Source organism: Malaclemys terrapin, chromosome 5 (assembly GCF_027887155.1).
Source record: "Malaclemys terrapin pileata isolate rMalTer1 chromosome 5, rMalTer1.hap1, whole genome shotgun sequence".
In the NCBI taxonomy this organism is placed as follows: domain Eukaryota; kingdom Metazoa; phylum Chordata; order Testudines; family Emydidae; genus Malaclemys; species Malaclemys terrapin.
In genome coordinates, this window is record NC_071509.1 from 70,030,062 (window position 1) to 70,057,344 (window position 27,283).

Here is a 27,283-nt window from a genome sequence, read left to right on the forward strand (position 1 = left end):
TAATTCATTTGAGGAAAACAGACAGTAGAGCAGAGACGGTATACAACGCATAGATTCCTGATCTGACATTGAGAGCACGCATGCTACACAAAGTGTTCAGAGATCTTTGAGACATTTCTTAGTACATGGCAGTTGAAAGAACCCCAAACTGGCATAAAGGGAAGTATAGAGTGGCTATTACTTCTCTCAAGAATGCACGGGAGAGCCTTTGATTGAAAATAAAAGTCAAAGCACATACTTTTTTTTTTCAAGAGCGGATTTTACAAGTGAGTAAGGTTGTTTTATATTGTTCAAAGCTATTTTTAAAAGCTGTTTTCTGCAGCCATCCTCCCCGATTTAAAAAAAAAAAAAAAAAGACATTTCAGGCACTCTTTTCCCCCAACCCAAGATGCAGAAATGAAGATCTTTCTCTTACTTTTAAGAAAGGTAATCTGATCCACCCTATAAACTCCCAGAAAATGTCACTTTTTTCCCTCTTCTCAGGTGTACACAAGCATTTTTATGAGGTGGTAAATATCAGCTTACTCCAGGGTTCTAAATGGCCTTGAGGCCAAGTGGCAGATATTCAGGCTTTTTAGAAGAAAACATAAAGAAAATCTTCATTTCTGGTGAGTTTTGAAACCATTATGACTTTTTATATGGTTGCATGGTGGAGGTTTGTTTGTTTGTTATTAGTGTGGAAGCATTTAAAATGACTAACAGGTGAACTACTCTACTCATGCTGGTGCAAGACTGAAATTCTTTCATATATAAATATTTTTATATAAATAAACCTAACATGTAAGTTTTTCACACATTAAAAAAATTAAGACCTACTTGACTTCTGGTTTAGAAGGAGGCTATTTTCCAAGGTATTTTACTGGATCCTTTCCCCATTTTCTCCTTTATTATTCCCTTATCAAAGGCATATCCGGCTGATCCCTGCCTTACAGCTGATGTTCATCATCTGTCAGTATTGGCTCAAGTTCACAAAGCCTAAGGTTCTAGTGAAATGTTTAGAAAGGCAATAACAAGTGTTTTAGAAACCTCTCTGGTTTACTGTAAACCTACATATTTCTCACACTCTCTCGTCATATGATTAAACCTACCTAAACTAGAAGCTTGCCTTATGGTCAAATCAAGAGTAACTCTATTGACTACATCAGGACATGCTGGATTCTCTATCATTGGCCATCTTTTACTCAAGACTGGATATCTTTCTGAAAGATATGCTGTAGGTCAAACAGAAGTTAGAGTCAATGCAGAAAATGTTGGGCTAATTTTTTGGGCCTCTGTTATGCAGGAAGGTAGACTAGATTATTATAATGGTCCTTTCTAGCCTTAAAATCTATGAACCTATGACTTCAATAGTATTACACTAGTGTAACAAAGCAAAACTATAGTCTTTCAACACTCCCTCACCAGAGTATGCAACATGGTTAGATAGATCAGTAGCTCTCAACTTTTCAGACTACTGTACCCCTTTCAGGAATCTGATTTGTCTTCTGTACCCCCAAGTTTCACCTCACTTAAAAACTATTTGCTTACAAAATCAGACATAAAAATACAAAGTGTCACAGTGCACTATTACTGAAAAATTGCTTACTTTCTCCTTTTTCCATATAATTATAAAATAAATCAATTGGAATATAAATATTGTACTTATAGTATATGTGTATAGTATATAGAACAGTATGAACAAGTCATTGTCTGTATGAAATTTTAGTTTGTACTGACTCTTCTAGTGCTTTGTATGTAGCCTGTTGTAAAAATAGGCAAATATCTAGATGAGTTGATGTACTCCCTGGAAGACCTCTGTTATCCCCAGGGGTATGTGTACCGCTGGTTGAGAACCATTGAGAGAGATCAAATTTTCTCTACTTGAATCTGAAATGTTATGAGGCAAATTTTTCCCTCCTTCCTACAACTAGCCCCATGTTGCAAGAGTGTAACTGAGAGCACAAGTAATTCCTAAAGACTTAATATTTCCTGTGTTTCATCTCACAACTCTTCATGCATGAGTAAGAGAGGAAATCAATCTAGCAATTACAAGTTTCATATAATACTTTAACTAGAATCCTAGATGATTTGGCAACTCAGTTTTATGTGACAATATCAGAGGAAAAAAAGGAAGGGGGCCTTCCCAGATGCACCTGGGTACCATCTATTTGTAATAAAACATTTGATTTATATAATGTCTTTCATTCATTTTAAAGGGGCAAATACTGCATTTTCTCAGCCCAGCACACCATGCAAGTTACCAGAAATTTTACACATGGGGAAACAAAGACAAGGAGAAATTGAGTCACTTGTCCAAGATTACAGAGCTACAGTGGCTCCACACGTTAAATATGGATCATCTTTACTGACAACCCATGACTCATGCTGGTCTGATGCTCTATCCATGTCTCCGTCTAATACCATCCCTTGCTATGAAAATGTGCGTTAGCTGCTGCCTTAACTGGAAGCAATATTTTCAGATACTTCCTTACCAGTTTTAACTTTCAACAGTCAACTTGTGGCCTGAAGAGGACTGTGCTTTGCTGGGGAATGGGGTCAGCATCACAGGATGGATTGTTGGAGTGGATGCCCAACCTAAGGCCCACAGGCCATAAACTACCCACCAAAGCATTTCATAAGGCCCACGGCCTGCTTCAACACAATATACTAACAGCTGTTTCATTAGTTATGTCATCATGTTTACATCATTTTAGTTTACACAAGTGTGTAAATAGACAATACTGTACATAGAAACAGCCTATCTAAATACATTCAAAACAAGCTGAACTTAAAATATAAATCAACACAGGTGACTTTAAATCTTGTAAAAATATGTAGAATCTGTTTGCCCCACACAAGGTTGTGGTTAGATTTATGTGGCCCTCTTGTGAAATAAGGTTGCGCACCACTGGATTGGGGGCTGAAAAGAGGACACTGGGGAATTGTATTTATTTAGAGTCTGAGAATTCATGGGGAAGAATGGGGTAAACAGGATGAATGTTGGCAGAGATTAGATTTGGGAAGTTTGGGTAGTGGGACAGGCACAGGATAGATTATTGGAGCAGGAGTGCAGAAGATGGGATTGAGGGAAAATGGGAAAGAAACAGAGGGAAAGAGCAAGAGAAGTGAAAGTACCCTGGATAAATGGCAAGAAAGAAATGCTAAATAAAACAGGAGATCTTTAATAGAATCATAGGCTATTAGGATTGGAAAAGACCTCGGGGGGTCCTCTAGTCCAATCCCCTGCTCAAAGCAGGACCAACACCAACTAAATCCTCCCTGCCAGGGCTTTGTCAAGCCGGGTCTTAAAAACTTCTAAGGATGGAGAGTCCATCACCTCCGTAGGTAACCCATTCCAGTGCTTCATCACCCTCCTAGTGAAATAGTGTATCCTAATATCCAACCTAAACCTCCCACACTGCAGCTTGAGACCATTGCTTCTTGTTCTGTCATCTGCCACCACTGAGAACACCCTAGCTCCATCCTCTTTGGAACCCTCTTCAGGTAGTTGAAGGCTGCTATCAAATCCCCCCCCCCCCCTCTTCTCTTCTTCAGACTAAACAAGCCAGTTCCCTCCGCCTCTCCTCGTAAGTCATATGCCTCAGCCCCCTAATCATTTTCGTTGCCCTCTGCTGGACTCTCTCCAATTTGTCCACATCCCTTCTGTAGCGGGGGGACCAAAACTGGATGCAATACTCCAGGTGTGGCCTCACCAGTGCCAAATACAGGGGAATAATCACTTCCCTCAATCTGCTGGCAGTGCTCCTACTAATACAGTCCAATATACCGTTGGCCTTCTTGGCAACAAGGGCACACTGCTGACTCATATCCAGCTTCTCATCCACTATAATCCCCAGGTCCTTTTCTGCAGAACTGCTGCTTAGCCAGTCAGTCCCAAGCCTGTAGTGATGCATGGGATTCTTCCTTCCTAAGTGCAGGACTCTGCATTTGTCCTTGTTGAACCTCATCAGGTTTCTTTTGGCCCAATCCTCCAATTTGTCTAGGTCACTCTGGACCATCCAAATTTCCATATCTTGTAAGCTTTCTTTTTGAGTTTAATCTCCCCGAAGATTTCACTGTTAAGCCAAGCTTGTCGTCTGCCATATTTGCTATTCTTTCCGCACATCTGGATGGTTTGTTCCTGTGCCCTCAATAAGTCTTCTTAAAAATACAGCCAGCTCTTCTGGACTACTTGGCCTCTCATATTAGCCTCCCAGGGGATCCTGCCTATCAGTTCCCTAAGGGAGTGTAAGCCTACTTTTCTGAAGTCCAGGGTTCGTATTTTGCTACTCTCCTTTCTTCCTTTTGTCAGAAGGACAAACTGAACTCAACTATCTCACGATCACTGCTGCCTAGGTTGCCACCCACTTCTACTTCCCCTACCAATTCTTCCTGTTTGTAAGCAGCAGGTCAAGAGGAGCATGGGCCCTAGTTGGTTCCTCCAGCACTTGTACCAGGAAGTTGTCCCCAACACTCTCCAAAAACTTCCTGGATTGTCTGTGCATTGCTGTATTGCTCTCCCAGCAGATGTCAGGGTGACAGAAATCCCCCATTAGAACCAAGGCCTGTGATCTGGAAATTTCAGTTAGTTGTCCAAAGTAAGCCTCGTCTACCTCATCCTCCTGGTCTGGTGGTCTATAGCACATGACCACCACGACATCACCCTTGTTGCTCTTGCCTCTAAACTTAACCCAAAGACTCTCAACAGGCTTTTCTCCAGTTTCATACTGGAGCTCTGAGCAATCATACCACGCTGAGCAATCATACCACTAATAGAGAGAATAGAATAGGGAACACCATGACCGAACATGAGGGACTGAAAGGGATATAGAGTGGGAAAAAGAGACAAGTGGAAAAACACAGGCAGATAGGGCAGAAAAAGAAGTAGAGATGTTCTTTGAGGAATGACAAAACAACAGCAAAGAGGACACAGTAAATTTCAGTGTTATCTTGTGCAAGGAAGGATTGGTTCCAAATTATGACATCAGATCCAATCTTTGTATATATGGTACTTTTCGGTCTGGCATAAAGGAGGGTCAGGAGACCTGGCTGGGAGGTAGGCATGAACAATTAGTCCTCCGACTTTATATAGAATATACCGATAATTTGCTTTTATGTATTTTAAAAAACATATAATCCCAATGTTGACACTTTTTTTAGAATGGATTATTATATTATTTTGTCTGGTGGAAAATATGTGAGTCTGTCTGGGGCCTAGGGTTTTTGCTGCATCCATGTTGGTGTGTAAAAGGGATGCCAGTAACTTTATCAATTTAAAAAAAAAAAAGATTTAAAAGTAATTTCAGGTGCTTCAACTATATCTGAATTCTCCTGCCAGTTTTAATAGTTTTTACAGTCACATTCTCCTACACAATTTTAAGGGTGGGATTTTCAGAAGCATTGAACTCAATGGGGTCAGATTTAGGCTAGTGCTGAGCATTTCTGAAGAAATCCACCCTAAATGTTTTTGTCTCCTCTCTGCTGTGTGACAAACCACACCCACCCGCCCACCCACCCAAAAGGATGAAAAAGGACTGACTGATTAAAAGGGAAACAGAGAAAATATCTCTACACAAAATACTATCAGGTACACAAAGTAATCAAACTAGAAAAAAAGACACATTTTCTTTAATCTTTCTTGGTAATAGTACTTTGAAATGTTTTAACAATGGTAAGTTTAAAGAAAATCAGACCAAAATGTGTCTATAAATATGAGGCAGGATTCCTAGTTGTTGGGGTATTTATTAGTTTATTTTGGTCTAAAACCTTGTCAAGGTTACTTTTCATGCCTCTCCACAGTACCACACAGCTTCCCTTCTTTTGTTTGCCTAATGGCCTGCACTTCTGCTTCAGATTTGTGAATGAACAATTGATCATATTAAAATACATGAAACTTTCACAAATACGCAGCAGCCATCCAGCCATATGTGAGCTGTCAATAAGACCCCACATATAACAAATTAAATCCTCTGCTTTTATGCTATGTGAGTTGCACTTCTTGTAGTTAGCCATCAGATTCCTACGTGAGATAGAAGAGAAATGACTTGGTGGTCTCAGTCCAACTCCAACCAGACAGGTGTCCGGATCATAAAACTCCCCACCATAATTGGCACTAATTGGCATCCCTGTCAGCAGAATAGCCAACGACTGTATAGGAATGGAGACTGAACAGCCTCTCTCATAGCCTAGAGGTGGTTCCAAATCCAGGAGTGTGGGTGGCCCATTGATAGGGAAGTTTGAGATTTTTTTTTACTGCTGTTTCTTATGCTATATCTTTTCTAGGAATACACAGAAAAATTCTGTTTCAAGGGATTTCATAAACTCTAATTTTTTTTTTAAAAGTGTATGACTTTGGAGGGAATTTTGGAAACCATGAGTGAAACAGAGGCCTCACTGAAGTCAGTGGCAAAAGTACCACTGACTTTAATGGGGCCAGGATTACAACCAATATTTTTAAAGATGCTCTTATCAAAGAGGTTTGGGACAAGACTGTTTGAAAAGTTCGTAGGAAGACAAGATGATAAGGTAATGAGTGCCATACTTGCTGCCTAGTTAGGACCACATAGGGAAAACAAATTGCAGACTTGGGCTCTTAAAGTCCCTTCATATTTGCATGTGTGAGTGAACAGCAAAAAATTTATAGCAATAGCAAAAATATAATCAAAATAGAAAAAAAATCAGTATATCTCTTAATGGCCTTAAAGCCTGTGTTCACAAATATTGCTAAGGATTTGTCATAAATAAATGGAACTCTGTGCCCTCAGCTTAGCTAAGAGATTTATCACAAATAACCATGAAAATACAATTGGTACAAACCTGCTTAAAGAGCTCCTTTCTAAACAGCTGAAAAACTCCCATGTGTCATAAAATGGGAAGCTAGAAATGTGTAAATATTGCAAATACAGGGCCAGATTCTATTGTGCCTTGCACCTTATACCATCATTTACACCAGTGCAGAGTGTCTATCCAAATGGGCAGGGTAATGATTTACACACACTTTGCACTGATATAAATACCTACATAAGGTTCAGGGCAATGGAGATCCTGGCCCATAGTGCTGAACTACATACATTCTGCAAGATAAATGTTCTTCTAAATCTATATCATTTATTCTTGCAAGTCTACATATTTTTTTCTTTCCCAGTGATTGTTTTTTAAAGAAGAAAGTCTTCTCTTTGACTTTTATGTTCTCTCTTGCATAGGAGCTCTTGACAAACTGGGGGGAAATGTAGGTTACGTAACATGCCTGTGGAAAAATAGATATGAGTTGTTTTTTATGAAAAACAAAAATAGGGTAAAGTGAGATGGGCATATGCTTTGTACATCTCCCAAGTGCTATCTGAAGAGCACCATACAAAAACAAAGCTTGGTCAAGAGGAAGCAGCTGCAAGGGTGATATACAGCCCTTTCTCATAAACAAAGAGCACCAACAAATCTGTTTGAGCATGAATATTAGATTTGCCGAGTTCTGCTGACATCACTATGGGAGATAAACATATTACAAAGAGTGGAACAGCTTGTTGTTTGAGAGGTTGCCAGATGAGATAAGTGAGTGGTAAAGTGGCAAATGAACACAGGGTGCCCATCTTGACAACCTCGGATGTGGTTGCTGGTTGTGACTTAGTGAAGTGTCATATCGAACATAACTAATCTGGAACAAGTGAATAAAAATGAACTAAGGCCTTTGCTATAAAAGAAAAAAAGAAGTTCAAACAGCTGCTTCCATCTGGGAACTATGTGAAAGTGTTGTACAGCTGTACAAAAATAAACAACTTAAAATTCTGCACAGCCTACTGCTCCATTTACATTCTTTCCCAATCTTTCCCCTCGTTAAGCTGTAATCTTGCTTCTAATTATATTTTATCAATCTATTGTTTATGCAACTCTAGCTTAAACTGCAAACCTATTCAAACAAAAATAAACTTATAATTAGTTGTCTTCTCCCCAAACTCCCCCCGCATCCTTTTGTATTAGCAAATGCATCATTATCAGACCCTTGGGGTGGGGGGGGGGGGTTGGGGATGCAGTCAGTATACATGGTGCCCTTTTGGCAGCAAAGAATTAAAAAAAATTGTAGCTGTATAACGTGATTTACCAGCTCTAGGTCTCCAGGGTCTACACTTCCATAAATATAAGTGACAAATTATCAATAAATCATTCCTGGGTCTACCATATTGCATAATGTTTGTTGAAACCCAATTCTAATAAATATGAGAATCACCTTTTTTAGCCAAAGCATAAGAAACAAAGATGACAGCGATTACAAACAGAAGTGAAAAATGAGAAATAAGCGCTCTGGAAAGTAATGAGCTTTTTTCCCCTAGCATCCTTAGTATTGTTGGCCTCTGGAAAAAAACGTCTTACTGCAAGCATGCTCTCCAATATCAGTTATTAGTCATTGTGTACAAAATAAATTGCATGTCATATTTCTGCAAAGGTGAGGTGTTAACAACTAATTCCTGACCTTTGAAGAAATCATTCTGATTTTTTTTTTTTCATTACATGCGGATAATCTTTTTCAGACTCAATAGAACTCAGGCAAAATTAATTCAGCACAAGGAGATTTGTGCTTTGAAACTGTGATGCTGCCACAGTTTATCAAACAAAATTAACTGGAAAGTGAAGCAAAAGAAAACTGCAACATTCAGGGTTCAATTACTGCCATTTCTTTTTGTTATAAATTGAAAATGTGGCATTAAGATTAGCATTTAATAGATACAAACAAATGTGTTTACATTTGACTACGTACCCAATATGTGAATACTCTTATTGACTTCTGGGGGATTACTCAAAGGAGTAGACTGGGCAAGATTTGGGCATTTATTTTGTCTCTTTCCACCCCTCCCCTCCCAGTATTTTGTTAGAAAAATACAACAGAAATTCCTCAATTATAGTTCTGAAGTATCTTACCTGTTAGAGGTGCTGGTTAAATATCGGATTATAATATCCCATAGTTTTTCATGCAGGTCAGCATCTGGGAGTAATTTTTACAAAGGAGTCATTAGATTTGGGTAACACTTTAAAAACTCAGCTTGAACCTTAATTGCAATTCCCTATTATTTTATGTTCTATACGCTCAAAATCAAATAAATGGGCTAAGCTAACCATCTGCTTCTCTTTAGAAACATTAAAATGGCCACTTAGTACCCTTGCTATACTCTGATTTGTGCAAGCTAGACTTCTCTTTATCACAAAGATGATACATTCAATTTTAAGACTTCTGCTAAGCACATTTTGCAAATATATATCAGATCCTGTAATGTTTACATTTTGGGCCATTTGTAGATTCCTTTCCAGATTAGACCCACATTTAAAGCTCAGTTCTCCTCCCAGTGATATCAATGCCACATCACCAATTGTCTTCAAGGGAGCAAGGCCCTACTGGAATGGTTGAATTTCCCTTATGGGAAAGTCTGACAGAATTTAATAGGAAATGGTAAATTTTCTGTAGGCTGTATGGCCTTAACTGACTGCCCAACTGAACAATCCCCTTAACCTCAGTGGAACTATTCACATGCATAAAGGTTTGCATGATCAAGGCCTAACTGTCTATAAACAGTTTAATGAAACACTCTTAGGATTTTGTTCTAAAAAAAAATACATTATTTTAAGAAACATAGTTCAAAAGGGGACTCCTCCATTGGCACAAAGTTACCTTTTATAGACGGCCTCACCCCAGTTTGCAGTCCCCAACATGAGGAACATGGCTAGAGTTCTCGCATGATCTGGTAAATTATGACTGCCAGTATGGCACTAAGTCTGCTCTAAGATACTGCTCATGACCAAACCACTGCTTGGCAGACCAAAGATCAGGGAATTTACAGGCACACTTGCAGACTCCTTGCCACCTGGCACTGCACAAGGCATTGAACAACCAGCCACTTTAAAAGAAAGCAATCCCAGAAATTCATCAAGAGGAAGAGAGGATGCAACATGCATGTCACTCAGGGCTTGTCTTCACTACCCGCCTGGATCGGCGGGTAGAAATAGATCTCTCGGGGATCTAATTATTGCGTCTCGTCGGGACGCGACAATCGATCCCCGAATCGATGCGCGTACTCCACCAGCCCAGGTAGGAGTAAGTGCCATCAACGGGGGAGCAGCGGCGGTCGATTTGCCACCGTCCTCACAGCGGGGTAAGTCGGCTCAGATACGTCGAATTCAGCTACGCTATTCGCGTAGCTGAATTTGCGTATCTGAAATCGATTCCCCCCTCCCCCAGTGTAGACCTAGCCTTAGAGTCATGTCTCTGATGCAGAGGGAGGAAACAGCTGCAGAACAGGCATGCAAGGCAGACTTCATTCCCACCATGCCTATCCCAGCATAAAGGGGTGGGACTTTGGTGATGAGCTAGGGAGGAGGTGAAGGTGAGACCACTGGGTTCAGAGAATATTTCCATTCCCTGGACAAAATCAGAAATCTGAGAAACATGGACATTAAAATAAAAAGCAAAATAATAAAAATAGTGATGTCGAGAATGACATCGTGTGAGAGAGTATGAGCAATGTGGATGAAGATACCAGAGGAACAGAAGGTAACTTTTATATATTTTAATGCCAGAGCTATTGCTCAAAAGTCACAGATCACTTTCTGATGATATCCCCTAGTGAGGTCAGAGCCTGGCACTACAAAAAAACTGCAGATTGGTCATATTCCCCAGTAAATCAGGCCCCCAAAAAAGTAGTCTACAGGAAAAAGCAGACTTCTCTATTCTATTGTGGAGATATTGTAAGAGCTAAAAACTCAAAGTAGGTCTGCCCTTCAAGATATCCTCTGAAAAGCTGGAAAAATCCCCCATTTTATTCACAGGGTTGACTGGAATTCCGATATCCAGACCTCCCCATGCTAAGAAATTACTTCTCATGATTACTTCAATGCTTTAGGTCCTGTTGTACTTTTCCTTTGGATAACTTAAATGATAATGAATAATGCAGGTGTTATTTTCCTTCATGGATGCTGCCGTGAATTTTTCTATTCTTAGCCCTGAAATCTTTCTTTTCTGTTAGAGAGATTATATAATCTGCCTTTACTGCATTACCTTTGAGAATTTTGTACACATTCATATTATCTTTTAAAGTCTCTACATGCTTAATTACCAGCTTAAGACCATTCATGACATACTGATTTCTGAGCTGACCCTGGTGTTTCTTATGTTTATATTGATCATTTGCAGTATTTCATGGAGTCCTTTTGTTTTGATTTTCTTTTAGCTACACTACATTTAGTACAGAACATTTTCTGTTTATTTTAGTAGTGTGCCTTTATCTGACATTTTCCTCCAATGATCTATGAGCCTTTACAGAAGTCATCTCATAAAACTTTTCCAGTTAATTATAACATGGTGCTCTCTTATAGATAAGGTGTGTGTTAGAGTTTTAACTAGCTATGTGTTGATACTAATACTTGTATCATTAATTCCAGAACCAAAAAAAGAAAGTCTAGCAAAAAGATGATATATGAAAACAAAGCAACAAATAATTTGTGTTCATCTGAAATGTTAAGGCTATTTAGAGCTTTTATAGGAGCTTTTTTAAGCTTTGGCTACCTGATTACTGGTTCATAGCCCATAAAAACATAGGATGGAAGTCACTGAAATTGAATAATTTATCATCAAGAAATTACATGCAATTATTACATTTTTGACTAACAATTGCTTTTGCAGACTGCACTGTTAAATCCATTTTTAACTGTCAGTGTTAACTGCAGAATACATTATCATCTAGTTCATCTAATTGATATAATGTATCTATTCTCCTACTGTCTGCATATGACTTGATATCAAATGACCAATAATAAGCAATTAGGGACCAGTTATGCCCTCTGATGCAAACACACCACTCCCATTAACTTCAGTGGGAGCCACACACGTCTGCATCTGAGGACAGACTTTAGCCTGAAGTTTACCAGACAGGTGAGGCGTGTATTTTTATCCTATTTATACAATGTCAGTAGCCATAAAAATGCAAAAATCTATTTGGTATTGCATAAATCCCAACTAGAGATGAGCAGAAAATTACTTGCAATATTTTAGCCATGGATTTTAAAAGTCATAACAAGTAAGTTATGTTCCAGCAAAAGTTACAAAGCCAAAAGAAAAGCAGGCTGATTACCTAGGTCAACATATAGTTAATGAGTGATATTATGATGACAGATGAGTCAGAGTCTACCTAAAATAGTACCATCAAAAATACAAACAGCTGTAGGGCCATTAGTCTCTGGGGAGGGGCTGAATTATACGAGGTTAAAGATTATAACGACTTGCAATAGCAGGCATAAAGGTGTGGGCAGGCCCAGATCTACATGTTTTCTTGCCTAGAGAGAGAAGATTCTAGGGCTGATGCGATACAATTTCTGCATCTGCCCCAAATCTGGTGTTGCTTCTACATCTTCTGCAAACACTGAAACCACCCTTATCTATCGTAGGTACCTATATGGCCCCCATCACTGTAGCATTTGAACATCTCACAATATTTAACGTATTTACCTGTGAGTTAGGAAAGTCCTCCAAAATTATTTCTGTTTACAGATGGGGAAGTGAGACATAGACAGATATGCCAAAGGGCAGGCAGACATCCAAACCCATGGGAAAAAAACCGCAGAAATTGGGCTTGTTTTTGGCTTAATTGGCTTGTGAGTTGCTTGTTGGCTAGTTTTTGGCTTGTAGCTTGTTGCTTGTTATAGCTTGTTGCTGCCGTTTTTTTTTTTTTTTTTAAATCGGCTCCCGGCAAGGAGGGGTAAGGTGGGGGGGGGCAAGCAGGGACAAGTGGCAAGCAGGGGTAAGGGAAGGAGAGAGTCAAGGGTGCACAATCCCAGACTGCATGCCGGGGGGATCTAGTCACATAGAGTGTTGCGGTTCTTAGGGATTGGCTTGTTTTTAAATGGGATTCGCTTGCTTTTTGGCTTATTGTGAAAGTCAGGGTGCTTATTTACCACGTGAAAGTTGGCAACTGTGACTAAGGGCCAGATTGGAAAAGGTAGTAGGTGCCTAACTGCCTGTAAAAATCTGGCCCTAGATGATATTCCCAAGGTCACACAGGAAGTCTGTGGTGGATCTACAAATTGAATTTAGGTTGCCTAAATTTCAGGCAAGTGCCCTAACATCTGAACTATCCTTCCCCTAAGTATGTACCTTTCTCCAATTCAGCAGTTTTGCTTCCATGTCACTACTCACAAGGCTCTCTAGTCAGGCTGTAACACTCACAGATGATTCTGAGAGGTTATCTGAATAAATGGTGGCCAAACTCCAAATGGCTTTAAGATTCATTTCAGTTTGAATAAGGACCCCACACTTTGAACTGTTCCTCATGGAACAATATGGGCAGAAATTTCCCCTTTTCTCTCTTCCAGGGGATTTTTCTTAGTTTTTCTCCCTCTGTCTCTCCAAGCTTCTCTTCCACTTGGGCTCAAAGTTTACTAAAGAAGAAATTTCACATGAAAAAGGTTTTGGTGCTTCAGGTGAAATGTAATTAGTGCCTTAAATGGTTGCTAAAAAGCAAAGTTTTGAATGCACAAAACTTGCAAGTGCAGTGCTGACACTTTTCACATAACGCTTCTAACCAAGAAATCTTTAATTTCACAAGGCTCTTAATTGTGACTCACAATTATTTTTAATTAATATTATGTGCTAAACAATGGCTTCACAGGAAGTCAATGGTACAGTATAAAACATCACATTGTACCCAATGCACTGTGAAATCCTCAGGTCTGTATTCAAAAACATTAATCTAGTTCTGAGATAGTTGGAATATTTCAATTTTTGCCACATGGAATTAAAATGACAAAAATGTACACAAGGAAACTATGGACAAGATTAAGTATAGTGCATTCCAACTCAATGACCTTCTCTAGATAGTCCTGGTAATCACTGAGGTGTTGCCATATGAAAAGATATTGGAGCACATTTTTCAGTCACAATACTTGCATCTGCACAATGGATAGTAGGAGCAAATCTGATTTCTTGCACCTGTGTGGCTTTCATTGCATTGTGGAAACAAACTTTTGTGGCTGCAATTTGCACCCCAAAAAGCGGCTGCCCTTTCAGTAATTTGGTCTGAAGTCCTAAGCATTAATAGTAATTAGTGCTTGCAACAATAGTGGAATGGCAATGGAAACACAGGGACTTGGATGCCTAACCCCCAGATTTAGGACCCTAGCTCCCAGGTTTTGATACCATTGCGATCCTCTGAACTCCTACTCAGCTACCACTAACCTTGTAGGTACTTAAACGTGCTCAGCATCTAAATTTCCATTGTAATAGTTTCCTAGACACCTAAGTTTCTACCTCAAGATGTGTGCACTGCTATCTCACTCTAGGCATTGGGACACCTATCTCCGGCCTAAACCCCAGTGCAATCCACAAATGGGGTGAAAGCAGAATTTTTTTTCTGCCTATCTTGTCTGTGTGACCTGATCTGATAGGTGTGCTCAAAGCACACCTACCAGATTAGGCCCCATTCAAACTTCAGGAGTTACTGCAGTGCAGGTGCCCACCTTATAACTTTTAGCCCAGTAGTTAGAGCACTCACCTCTGCCTGATGTGGAGAAAGGAATTGAACATTCTAATTAAAACTTTCCCAAAAGAAGAGTGTTTTAAAACTGGGCTCTGGGATATTCTGATGTAAATTTCCCTCTCTCTTGCTGAAGCTGTTCCACTTTGGATAAACACTTAAACAGCCATTGGAGCAGGAGGACTAGACCCTGGGTCTCCCACCTCCCAAGTAGATGCCATAATCAGCAGGTTATCAAATCATTCTCTCTCTCGCCCAATGACTCTTTAAGTATTTATTCACAGTGGATCACCTATAACAGGAGAGATTGAGAGGTTCACATCTGAGTATCACATAGTCCAGCAGTTAGAGCACTCAGGTGAGAGATGAATTGGGCCATTCCAAGTAACTGTTCATCAGTTTTCACAGCACAAACTTTTTTGTTGGAAAAATATGTTTTAAAATCACATCTTCCTTAAAAATATGGGTTTCATTTATGGAGAAAAAAGTTTCAGAAAACTTAAACTCACATTTTATGTTCACAAAATATTTTAAACAGGTTGTGCAGACACACTTCAAACTCTCCTTGGATTTCACACTCCTGTTTTCAAGAAAATATGGTCTCTTTCAGATCATTGATTCATTTACTATGAATTTTAGCAAAGTGATCTGTTTCCATGAATTATATAGTATACACAATTTTCATGCTGCATTGATAAACTTTTCATCCTTTTCTATAAATCCTGCTGCAGCCAAACAGGGTAGAGATACACCTGGACCTGTGACCGAAATAATTGTATGAAACATGGTGCTTTGCTGAAAAAACACACTATCGAGCAGTGATACTCAGACTGAGACTCACAAGCCACAAGTAGCTTTTTAATGTAGCTCCTGTGGCTCTTTGCAGCACATGATATTAAAACACTGTGTGATGTAATTATTAGCCAGCCTAAGTTATTAAGCAATCAGGATAACAATGGAGTCACACTACTGTGGCTCTTTTAGGTAATACTGATTGCTAATTTGGCTCCTGAACCACTGAGATCTGAGTATCACTGCTATAGATCCTAATTTAAACACAAACTAGTCCATACCTTTTGTTTTTTACTTTAGTGGTCACACAGCTAGAAGAACAGTTAGTGAAACAGTTCTTGTCTTTCACAGAAGATAATTACATAGTTAATAAAATACACTGATGTCTAATAGATCTGTAATAATTGAAATACATGCAAGTATACTTTAATTAGAATGTCTTGATCAAATTCTATACACTGTTTTCCCATACTGTAACATGTAGCATTAAATATATGTTATGAAAAATCCTGTTTCATCAGATTAATTCAATAGTAAGATACTATTCACCATGGGTTAGATATTATACATGCCTCTAAGACTTAATTTAATTATTAATTAAAAATAGATCCATGGTTATTACCCAACAATTACATATCAAGACATTTTTTTAAAATGTACTGCACTTCAGAAAGACATAGTTTTGCATCATTTAAACAAGGATACAACCAATAATAAGATGGGGGGTTGGGAAGGAAATTATCACTTAAATAACACTCTACTCAAAATATTGCAGTTGACAGAAATATAGTTCTTTTAGTGCCTCCAGATCTTCTTAAAGTTGTCTGACAGTAGCTTTTTTTTTTTTTTTTAAACTAGGCTTTTCCTACTAAAATGTTGCCAAACTATTCTAATGATTTTAACCAGACAGTTCTAAATGCAGTTAAAAAGGGAAGAAGGGACAGTTTATCCAGTGTGTTATGTTTAATTATTTAAAGATTCAGGAGGTCAGATATATAACAGGCTCTGTTAATACAGAACCTTATTTGAGTTTGCCTTTAGCCCTGTCCTTTTATCCTTCTTTCATATATTTTAAAGTTAATATCATATCAAATGCCTAAGCTGGGGGGAACGGACAGCTTTTATATTTTGATTACTGTTAAGTAGATCTAAGTTTGTTTGCTAATCCTTCATCTATACAAACTACATGATCAGTTCTGCTTCCTATTACAAATATATGGGTTTGTGTGACACATCCTTTTAGTAGTTCTCTTTCACTCTGAAGCAAGAGGCACTGCTTCACTTAAAAACAACATTTAATGTGTTTAATTTGCACAGTGACTTGCAAATAGCTAACAAGAGCTGGGCAGAACCAGGCTTGCACAGATGTCTTCATATTTGATCGGTGGCTGTGGTTGTTTAGGGAGGCACGACATAGAGTTTAGACTATTTGGAAACAAAGGAAGAGGGGTGCATTTTCAGGCATTGTATTTCAGAGAAAGAGAACCCTACATTTTCAATAGCATTGTGCTTCAAACTCATACTTAATGCCTCTGGATGTTCCTGTTTCTAATTATCCCAGGATTGGAAGTTAGAAAGCTCTAAATTCTACTCCCTCCTTTATCACAGTAGCACTATATGTCTACCTCCATTTTCTCATCTGTAAAATGGGATTAATAATACTTCATACCCAACATGTGAGGAATATTGCATGGATTAATCAATTAATGTTTGTATGGCTCTTTGAAAACCTGAAGTGCTATATAAATTCTAAGTGGTGTTATATAAGAAATAGCATGGTGCAAAAGTGCACCTTACATTTCCTTGGACACACAAAACAAATCTTCTGCCTTCTGTAAATGTCCTTCAAATATGTGTACACAGTTATCATATCTTTCCCAGCACTCCAACCTTACTAATTAATTTTATCTCAGATTTGAGACTTTTCTACATGGCACAGTAATGTGTAATAGAGGGGGCTGATTTCTAAACTGCACCAACGTGGTGCATACTATCTGGTCTATATGGACCTTGCTTGCATGCACTAAAATCTCCCAACAGCTGCACCCTTCTAGTGTGCAAACCCCTCCAGTATAAACTTTTTAGTGCATATCACCAGAGTGTACACAGGCCAGGTTAGTGTGCAGCATATTGGTGCACTGTTTAGCAGTCACATCCCTCTAGTGTGCATTGCCACACTGTATAAACAATATTTACACTATGTTGTGGTTCTCATTAAAACAAGAGGAGCTTAAGTTCAACAAATATATTTTTTCATTCATGCTTTATGGACATCTAACATCACAAAAACCAGTCTGCTTTTAGCTGCAGCCTGCAGTTTTGGCTAAGCATTCCAATATACGAAGTATTTTTTATCACTACAAGCCACCTCTCTGACGCTTACAACAATAAAAGCCTTACATTCCACAAGCCATTATTCTTTCTAAATTAATCCATCAGTTATCTTAATTTTTGTTGCCGTCTTCTGAATTTCCTCAGTTATAGCAACACCTTTTTGTTAGTGCTCAGAAATGAATGTCATATAATAAGCACAGTCTCACCTGTGCTGTGTTGCCAGCTATAATGATTTTATCATGAGTCTCATGGTATTTGGTGTTTGCCTTAAAGCCCCAGCTATGGGAGTCATGTGATTACATGAGAATCTCTGCTTTCATTTTTTGAAAGAGTAAATTTCTAGCCCACATGGTTCCAGAGAAAATCTTGAAAATGTGAACCCTAAAGGCTAAAAACCCAGAAGAAGACCAACAATTATTATGTAAAAGTTCATGCATTTTAGGACAATCTCATGATTTTGGGGTGCCTGAATCATAATTTTAAACACTTAGGTTTGGCAATGCTGCTAGTGCCATGTAGGCCTTGAGCCTATGGCTCTCTGAAATCAATGGCAAATCTCGCATTGATTTTAATGGTGGAGGATCAGGACCAGAGAGAAAAGCACTATCATCTTCCTGGTCCATCATGTGATGGCTCTATGTATGCAACCCAAACATGTAACAAATGCTCTGTTGCCATATCACACTGCAATTACATATGTAACTTGCATCATCCCTATGAATTGTGCAACATTACTGCTTTCTTAGGCAACTGAAGAAGTGAGGTTCTGACCCACGAAAGCTTATGCTCCCAGTACTACTGTTAGTCTCAAAGGTGCCACAGGACCCTCTGTTGCTTTCTTAGGGTTCCCCCAGCCTATATTTTTGATCACTTTTCCCAAATGTGTTAGCTGCATTTTTTCCAGGTTGAATCTCGGTTTTTTTAAGTTTTCTGTCCATATATTTAAACTCTGATCCCTTTGTACTTTTGCTCCATCCTCCCTGGTGTTAGCAAGATCTTGCAATACAACATCATCATCCACAAATTTATTTAATGTGACCTTTACTCTTTCTTCCAAATCATAATAAAGATGTTAATTAAAAACAGGTCTAACACTGTTCCTTGAGGTATCTTGGACACTTAGATATTTTGCCATTTTTGATTACCCTTGTTTGTTTGTTTTCAGGCTATGTGACTGTACTCGCATAAAAAATTGATTTAGTTTTAAGCAATATTTCATGAGACATTGTACTAAATACTTTACGTAAGCTGAGATACTGAATATAAAGGTACTTCATTTCATTCATCCCTTAATTTTCCAGTTCTACCACAAAACAGTTCAAGTTTATCTGCCATAATTTATTCTTTATAAATCCAGTGTTATTTGTTGCTCGTGGCTCCAGGAATAATATCTTATGTTACCATTTTAAATAACGATTAAAAACTAGAAAAATTTAATCCTCATAACATACCTATTGAAATAAGTCTGTTGTCTCTGTTTTACAGATGATGACAATGAGATACAGAGTGCTTGAGGGCTTGTCTGCACTTTAAATACTACAGTGGCACTATACTATACTACCTTCGCTGACGGCCTTGGTAACCCACCTTCTTGAGGGGAAGAATTCCTCTGTCGACCTAGCGCTTTCTACACCGGGGGTTAGGTCTGCTTAACTACGTTCCTCATGGTTGTGTATTTTTCACCCCTGAGCAATGTAGCTGGGTCAACCTAACTTTTTAATGTAGACCAGGCTTAATTGACTTGCCCAAGGCCACTTGCTAAATTCTTATTATTCAAGACATAAACCAACTATTGATGGATTAGGAAGAAATGTGTTCTTTGAGCGGGTTATTCCATAACTTTCCACCCTGGACATTTTTTGCACCTTCCTCTGAAGTATATGGTACTGGCTACTGTCAGAGACTGGATACTGGCCTAGATGGACTTAAATGAGAGCTCAGCACTTCCAAAAATCAGACTGTGCTTATATAGAAACCTAAATATGAATTTAAGACCCTGAATTTTGATAATCATTTTTTTAAATCTTGGCTCTATTACTTGCAAATGTACCCTTCCTTAATGGCACTTCAGACAAAAATTAGACATGGTGTTTGCCTCCAAGAGCTTACAATTTAAAGCAAATCCCCATGCCAGCACAGACTAGATGGGATATAAGGATCTGCCCAAATGGTTCCCTTTGCAGAATCATGGCCAATATTATGGCTACAAGATGAATATAACTAGACTCACTAAACGGTCCTAAAATACTAGATTGGAAGAATAGGAGAAAAAAGTGGGTTTGGAGGTGGAGAAGGTGAAGGAGGAGTCTGGTCCAAGCATATGGAGCAGCATGGAAAAAAAGCATAAAGTCAAGAGGGGGAGAGGCAAGTAAAAGGAAGCATTAGAGAGAGGAATGGGCTGAGTTAGGGCCCAAGAAGGAAGTGTAGGATGGAAGCAGGGCTGAGATGTAGGCAGGGAGAGAGCTGTGAAGAGCCTTAAATTCAAACTTCTGGTGCCTCCCCTTTATTGTAGGGGAGAGAAGCCAGTGAGGGATCTGAAGAAGAGAGAGATGAACAGGACAGCAAGTTGAATTTTAGCTTAAGTCTTTAAGATAGTCTTGGTGCAGCCTAAGCAGAATGGTCCAATGTATGTTTTTCTTGTTCTTTTTCTTGTTAGCAGATTATTTCATCTTCCTTTCCACTCATCCTCTTTGTGTTGGAAGATTGACATCTCTCTCCTTTCCCGCTGGCCTACAGTTTCTCACTTTTGCTATCACTGGTGCAGCTCCTCCAATGATAGCAATGGTGGAAGCTGGCTGAGACCACATAGCAATTAAAAACCCTGTAGTTGCCAGTGCCCTAGAGCTCCCTAAGGTTACCACTGGTGGAGCTGCACCAGTGGTAGCAATGCTGGACATTTTCTGTCAAAAAGAAAAAATAATGTCTTTGTGAGCTATCCAGATTGGCGCTAGAAGGATTACAGCCTCTGACTCTTTGCCTTTCTCTATAAAAGAAAATGGAAAGGCTAGCAAGTGGCAGGCTTCATTTACAGAAATTATAACTTTGCTTAAGTGTAGTTCCAAAGTGTGATCTGTTGCATTATGTGGAATTTGTTTATGTTCTGGTTTTATGAATGGTAATAGCTGAACTTGACATAGATCTAAAATTAAACTGATCAAATATTTTGTATTTCAATGCTTTTTACTTGTGCGTGTGTGGAGAGAGGTTTTCTGCAAGGGTAAATTCAATTGAATAAATGTTTTTCATCAATGCTTCTTATCATTCAGCAACAACTCAATTTATGGGGAGAAAATGTAAACAAAACTACACTGAACCAAGTTAATTGTATTGGGGATTTGTAATGTGCTGAGAGGATCATCTCCAGATTCTGACCAGAATTTTGTCGCAACCAAGTAAATCTCAGATAATATATCCCAGGTTTTATATTGATCTCAATGCATGCTGGGAACAGCACTTTAGGAGGATTGTTAGTGCTGTGTGTGCCCATGAAAAGCAGTAATGTTCTCCAGAGCTTCTTGGATCTCGCATGAGTCACTCATTACAATTTTTCCATAAAATTTAAGGGAATTGTGGGATGATTTCTCTGTCTCTGGAATTCATTCAAGCCAAAGAGGACTTATTCCTGAGGTACATGAAAATTTTTCTGAAGAGCAAATTTTTGGTCTTTCAAATGAACCTGGTTGTACCAAATTGAAGGTCTTGTAAAAATATTTCCCCCAGGTGGAGGATATGCCTACTTACAAGATCTATGTACCACTTAAACCTTTAAGAGCTGATGAGGAGGAATTTCAGAATCTAGCCTATTAAGCCACCAAAACAAGTACTTTGAGCAAGCTGACAATAAAGAGTCCTAAGCCATCAAAGAGACCAAAGTTCTCTGACAGTGACAGTCACCCCAGGCAGAGACAGTGACCAGGTGCCCAGTTTTCAATCAGAAAGTTCAGTCAAAAACAGAAACAGACACCCAAAGTCCGGTTACTGCAGGCAGGGGAGGAGGGAAGGCACCTGCTCATCACCTGCACCAATCCCTACTCAGCTGGGGCTCCCTGCTACCAGTGTTGGGCGGCTGCAGCTCCCAGACTTGGCTCTGCATGTGAGTCTTTCCCAACCTGGGCACAGGGGAGGGCATGAGAGGGGAAAAGCAGCGAGCAACAGGAGAAGGAGGGAAGAGGAGCAAACAGGGTTGGGGCCTTAGGGGAAGAGGCAGGGCAGAGGTGGGGCGGGGGAGATTCTGGCACTCCTGCTGGAGTGTCCAGTTTTTAAATATTACAGAGTTGGCAATCCTACATGCAGTAGGCCAGCACACCACACACCACTTCAAACCTTGTTTTGCTATGGGTATAGCAGTGTGCTGGCAATATTTTAACGAGGGACTCCCCCGAAAACAGGGTTTATGTGGTGCACAGGCATTGTGCTGCAGTCTCTGCACTGGAGAGCCTTGTGTTTGTGCTGATGGCTGCTGCCCTCCACCTCCTTTGTTTTCTAAGGGCTTGTCTACACACAGGGCCAGCTCCAGTTTTTCTGCCGCCCCAAGCGGAAGGGGAAAAAAAAAAAAAAAGACTAGCGGCGGCACTTCAGCGGCAGCTCAGTCGTGCCGCTTCTTCAGCAGCAATTCAGCGGCAGCTCAAAGAGGAAAAGAGGGAAGAAGGGACCCGCCGCCGAATTCCCGCCAAAGACCCAGATGTGCCGCCCCGATACTGGACAGAGCGCCGCCCCTTTGTATTGGCCAGCCCAAGCACCAGCTTGCTACACTGGTGCCTGGAGCTGGCCCTATCTACACAGTGTGTTAGTCCAAACCAGTGGAGTAGAAATTTTGGTCCATGCTAGTGTGTTGCGCATAACTGACCTATGTGGTCCCTAGTGGTGTGCACTAAAAGTTCCCTGGTACACATTAATGTGGTCCTGTTTCAAACAGGGCTACATTAATATGCACTAGGGAACTTTTAGTGCACACCAACAAGGTCCCTGTGGGCCAATTAGGGTGCAACACGCTAGAATTTACAAACCAGTGGTGCAGATTTATGCACCATGTAGACAAGTCCTAATTTAATAGTCCTTTGTTCTTTTTCATCCTTTATGTGCTAGACAGAATGCATGCTCCTCAGGGGGGGTGTAGCCATTTCAATTTAGCATCTTAAGCCTTGAAAGGCCTTATTGACGTAAAGTGCATATAGCCATACTATGACAATCCAGGGACAACTTTCCAGAATGGATATTTTGCATTGGTGGGACACTAAAGTGGCTATAAGTCATCTTCATTTAATTTTTAAGTAAATTCAGTGTGTGGTATCTAGGTTGACTTAACATTTTGGAGAAAACTTGAAACTGCCTAAACCTAGGGGCGTAAACTTACATGCGTAAACTGCACATCAAATCTTGCAGTCTGTCTGTACATATGTGTCTGTGCTCAGTCATGCGAGATGTTATAGGGGAAGAGATGTTGCATAGTCAAAGAAAAATACCCATTTCATGATATGGGCCTCTTTAGGAAATCATTTTATTTAAAATAATTAGGATAGATTAGTGAAAAATGCTTTCATCTTCGCATTTCGTCTATGTTGCATTTTAAAATAATTAAGAATCCAGATTGTTTCTGTTTTTCACCTCAGTTTACTGGCATCCAGCAAAGAAGCCTACACTTTGATTTTAATCATGGCCAGACAATATAAGGTCTCAGTCTTAAAGGCAACTAGAGCAACAAGCAGAAACCCTGCTGTGTAATTTCAAAGCAATGTACTTCATGCTGCTAACCCTACAGTATGATTTCTGTTCTGCCAATGGCTCCAATAGCAGACAACTTCCAATTTGCACCTCTCACATAAATCTACATTATGCCAATAGGTTTAGAAGAAAACCACAAGCTGCCCAGCTCAGCAGTCAGAGGTCTGTTAACAGATCTTTAACTATGATCTATTGTGCAGGAAAGTCTGAAATTATGGATGCAGAGTTTCACTTTATAGAGCTCTCACTTGTGTTATGCAGTTTTTCTTGAGATAATTATAAGTGTTTATTTTGGCTTTTAACAACTTTAATCACATTATTTAGCATGTTCTTATTTTCTCACTGAGTTAACCAGTACTCTTACCAGTGATTTCACTCGCATAAGTTTGCTTAATTGGCAAATAGAATAGAAAACTGAGTTTAAAGCAGTTAATTGTGTTAAACTTCACAGATGCCAAGATGTTGCTCTTAATTAAACTTTTTACAAGATATTTTCCAAATGCCAGAAGTGCTGTCTCTCATAAGTATATAGCATAGTTTCCTACTTTCAGTTGTGTTCCCACTTTAAATGGCTCGGTGCTATGAATGTTCCAATAACAGACTGGCCTAGAGAATGGAAGGCTGTGGTTGAGGTTATAATAGTAGTGAGTTCAGTAAAGCACTTCTGCTTATCTGAATTCCAATTTATAAATAACCTTGGCTTCCTGGAGAGAGTAATTCAGTCTGTTAATTTCAGGCCACCGTTTAAGTAACATGCTGTGCATCAAATTGCATTTGATAGCTTTCTAATGGCAGGACTACAATATGCTTAAATGAGATCTATAAACATATCCCCTAGTGGGAATTTCAACCCAGGTCTCCAGTGGTAAAAATGACAGTTCATTCATATTTGGCACTTTTTGTTTTGTATGCATCCTAGAATAGTGTAACTGTCCCATTCTATACAAAAAATGCACTTTTTTGTTCTAATTTGAATCACAGTCCTTGGCTCACATTGTTTTGTGTAGTTTCTAACTAAGCCTTGTAATAAAGTATTGCAAAAGCATAGAGCTTGTTTCTTGACACGCACATCCTACTTTACATTTCCAAAATAAGGTATTAAAACTTGCTGTCAAAGGTGACTGAACATGGAGTGCTTGTTAAAGAACAATAGTTTTCCACAATAAGAGTGTTGCTTCTTCATCCCTAGCAAGTACTGGTATCACTTACAAAGGTGAACGCGCACAATAGAATACTGTCCCAGTAAAGGCATCTACCAGGGCGCAGGAGTATTCTGCAGTGAACAGAGACTTCTTCACTCCCTCCCCTGGAGATGGAAGGGAGTGAAAGCCTTTGGGAAGGTCAGGCTCTATGCCCAGGGGTCATGGGACAGGACTGAAGCTGGGGAGTCTGTTTATTTTCTAGTTATGTTGAACTGTGTTGTTCTCTTGTTGTAAACAGCACTTTTTAACCTTCCCAAATAATCTTGAGAAGAGACCTTGCTGACTAAGATTGTTTTTGTTGCTGAACCATTCTACCCAACTCACAGCATCCCACTTAAAAGAGGAATAACATCCAGAGAGAAACCAGTGATAAAGCACTGAGTTGTATTTTTAAAATATGGTAATGAGTTGCTACACCTTTACAACCACATTTAAAGTAATGGTGCAATTTCTCATAAAATTGTTTGTTTTGTTTTGCGTTTGTTTGTTTTTTAAGAGTAAAGAAACTTTTTTCCCTAATGTCCAACGTACTCCAATCCTTTAAAGAACTTCCACTTGTAGGCTACTATAATGACCTGAATTATACCATGCTAAACAAAACATTGCAAATGTTTTAATAAACTTCCTGGATCATGTCATGACTCCTCCATATTGAAACAGTCAGACTATGCCAAACTGTTTGAAAGCAGAGAGATTCATGGAGCACAGCTTTTGTGGAAATGGTATTTGCCATTAGTTAACTCTTTCTGAGGCCATATAGGTATAATTGTCAATGGATTTTGAATCAAGAATAAAGTGAGAGAGTATTTCAGGAGGGAGAAAGTGTCTGCATCACTTAGAAAATCAAGTGGAACAAAATCTATCTTCAAATCTCCCTTTAGAGCCCTCAAGACTTCCTATGCTAATTTCCTGATCAATAAGGACTCTTCACCTTCTTTCACTCGATCATACGTATCTGATTGCAAGATCTTAGGAGCTAGAATGTTGTATCTTAAAACGTTCCATTAAGCACCACGTGCATTTATGGCTCTATAAATAATAGATACGAGCACTCTGGTTTCAGTACTGCCAAAGCTGCTAATTATTTCAGCTGTCATACTTCATCCTTTTAGAGATACCTTCAGCCATTCCTGCTATCACAGCTATTCATTTCAACAGCCCCTTTTTTAACTTTCTTCTCTGCAATTCAATTACATCTAAACATCAGAATAAACGGAGTCACTTGTAGTTTCAGGTCAGAACTCTCTTTCTAAAATATCTTCAGGAAGCATGTATATCTTCACCCACAAGTCTGACATGCTGATACAGTACAATGTGTCTACACTTCCTACTAGTCATAATATTTACAATATATTGTTAATAATGAATTTCATAATAATCCTGTCACCTGACCAGAGGGTGAACTTCACTAACTCAGTGAATATATATTTTGATATTTGGTGGAAAATGAAACATTATGATGTAATTACTAAATAGACAACATTTTGACAAACAATTTTTTAAAATGTTATACTTCTTATTGACCTGTGTATATTTCATCACACAGTGCATGTGCTATGTTAGTACTGTTAATGGGAGATAGATGCACTACTCCTCAAGCATTGAAGAAAAAGTACCACTTAAGGGTCAAATTTAAACAAAAGCTAAGAAATTCAGAATTAAGCACCTACTTCCTCATTAACATAACCTTCCATGCCAAAAAATTGTACCAGTTTTAGAAAAGTGTAGGGACTTATCACTGATCACATGTGCTATCTAGGCTTAATAGAGTGAGGACATTGACTCTGACTCTGAATTTTTAGTTCTTCTGTAGGTTTAAATTACACTCTTAAGGATAATATTTAGGAAGGGGGTGGGGAATTAAAAATCAACCTAAATTTTGCCCTTTTTTCAAAATAAACCTAAACTTGAACTGTTTCTGTTTTTTGGTTTGTTTGTTTTGTGGCATTACAAAACAAACTAAAGTATCATGTGTTGTGACCTACCAGCTATGTCAAGCTAAGCAGCTTCAGGCTGGTTCAGCACTTCGCCTGGAGACCAGAAAGAGACACCTCAGTGCTGCAGGAGCTTGTGCCAATGATTCAGCAGGTGCTAGTCTTCCTTCTGATATTGTATTGGCCAAACGCCCTCAGTGAGGGGCTTCTAGAGATGCTGACTTTCAGATGTCAAACCAAGATTTGTGGCCATTCAGGGCCACTTGGAATTTGTCAAGGATACTGTAGTTAACATCTTTACTTTTACAAATAATGCCAACTGGCCTACCTACCCCTGTCCTGAAATTTCAATGAGAAAAGGAATTTACTATTATGTACTGTTGCTATGGACAGTTTGAACAACTGCTTCTTTTGATTTCAACATATCATTTCAATGGTGAATGAAGTGATTCTTCTGTATAGTTTACATATCAGTTTGTTATACTTACAAAATATGTTGGGATGCTTTGAAGTGAAAGGTACAGTGTAAATATAACAACATTCTCCATCCTATTCAGGTATCTCTGCACTTCCTATATCTGGCCTGAAGTAAAAAGCCTGTTTCTGAGTCCCAAACTCATTTTCAGACTAACAGCTCAGAAGCTTTAGAAAGACATCCATTTCAACAAAAATTGAATATAATAGAACTGGGAAAGGCATACTCAAAATTTCCTGTCACCAGCGAGCGGGTTTTACATCCTAGCATACACCCTTGCAATACACCTAGGCACTTATAAGCAGACTCAGGTACAGTATAATGTGATTCCTAGGAAAG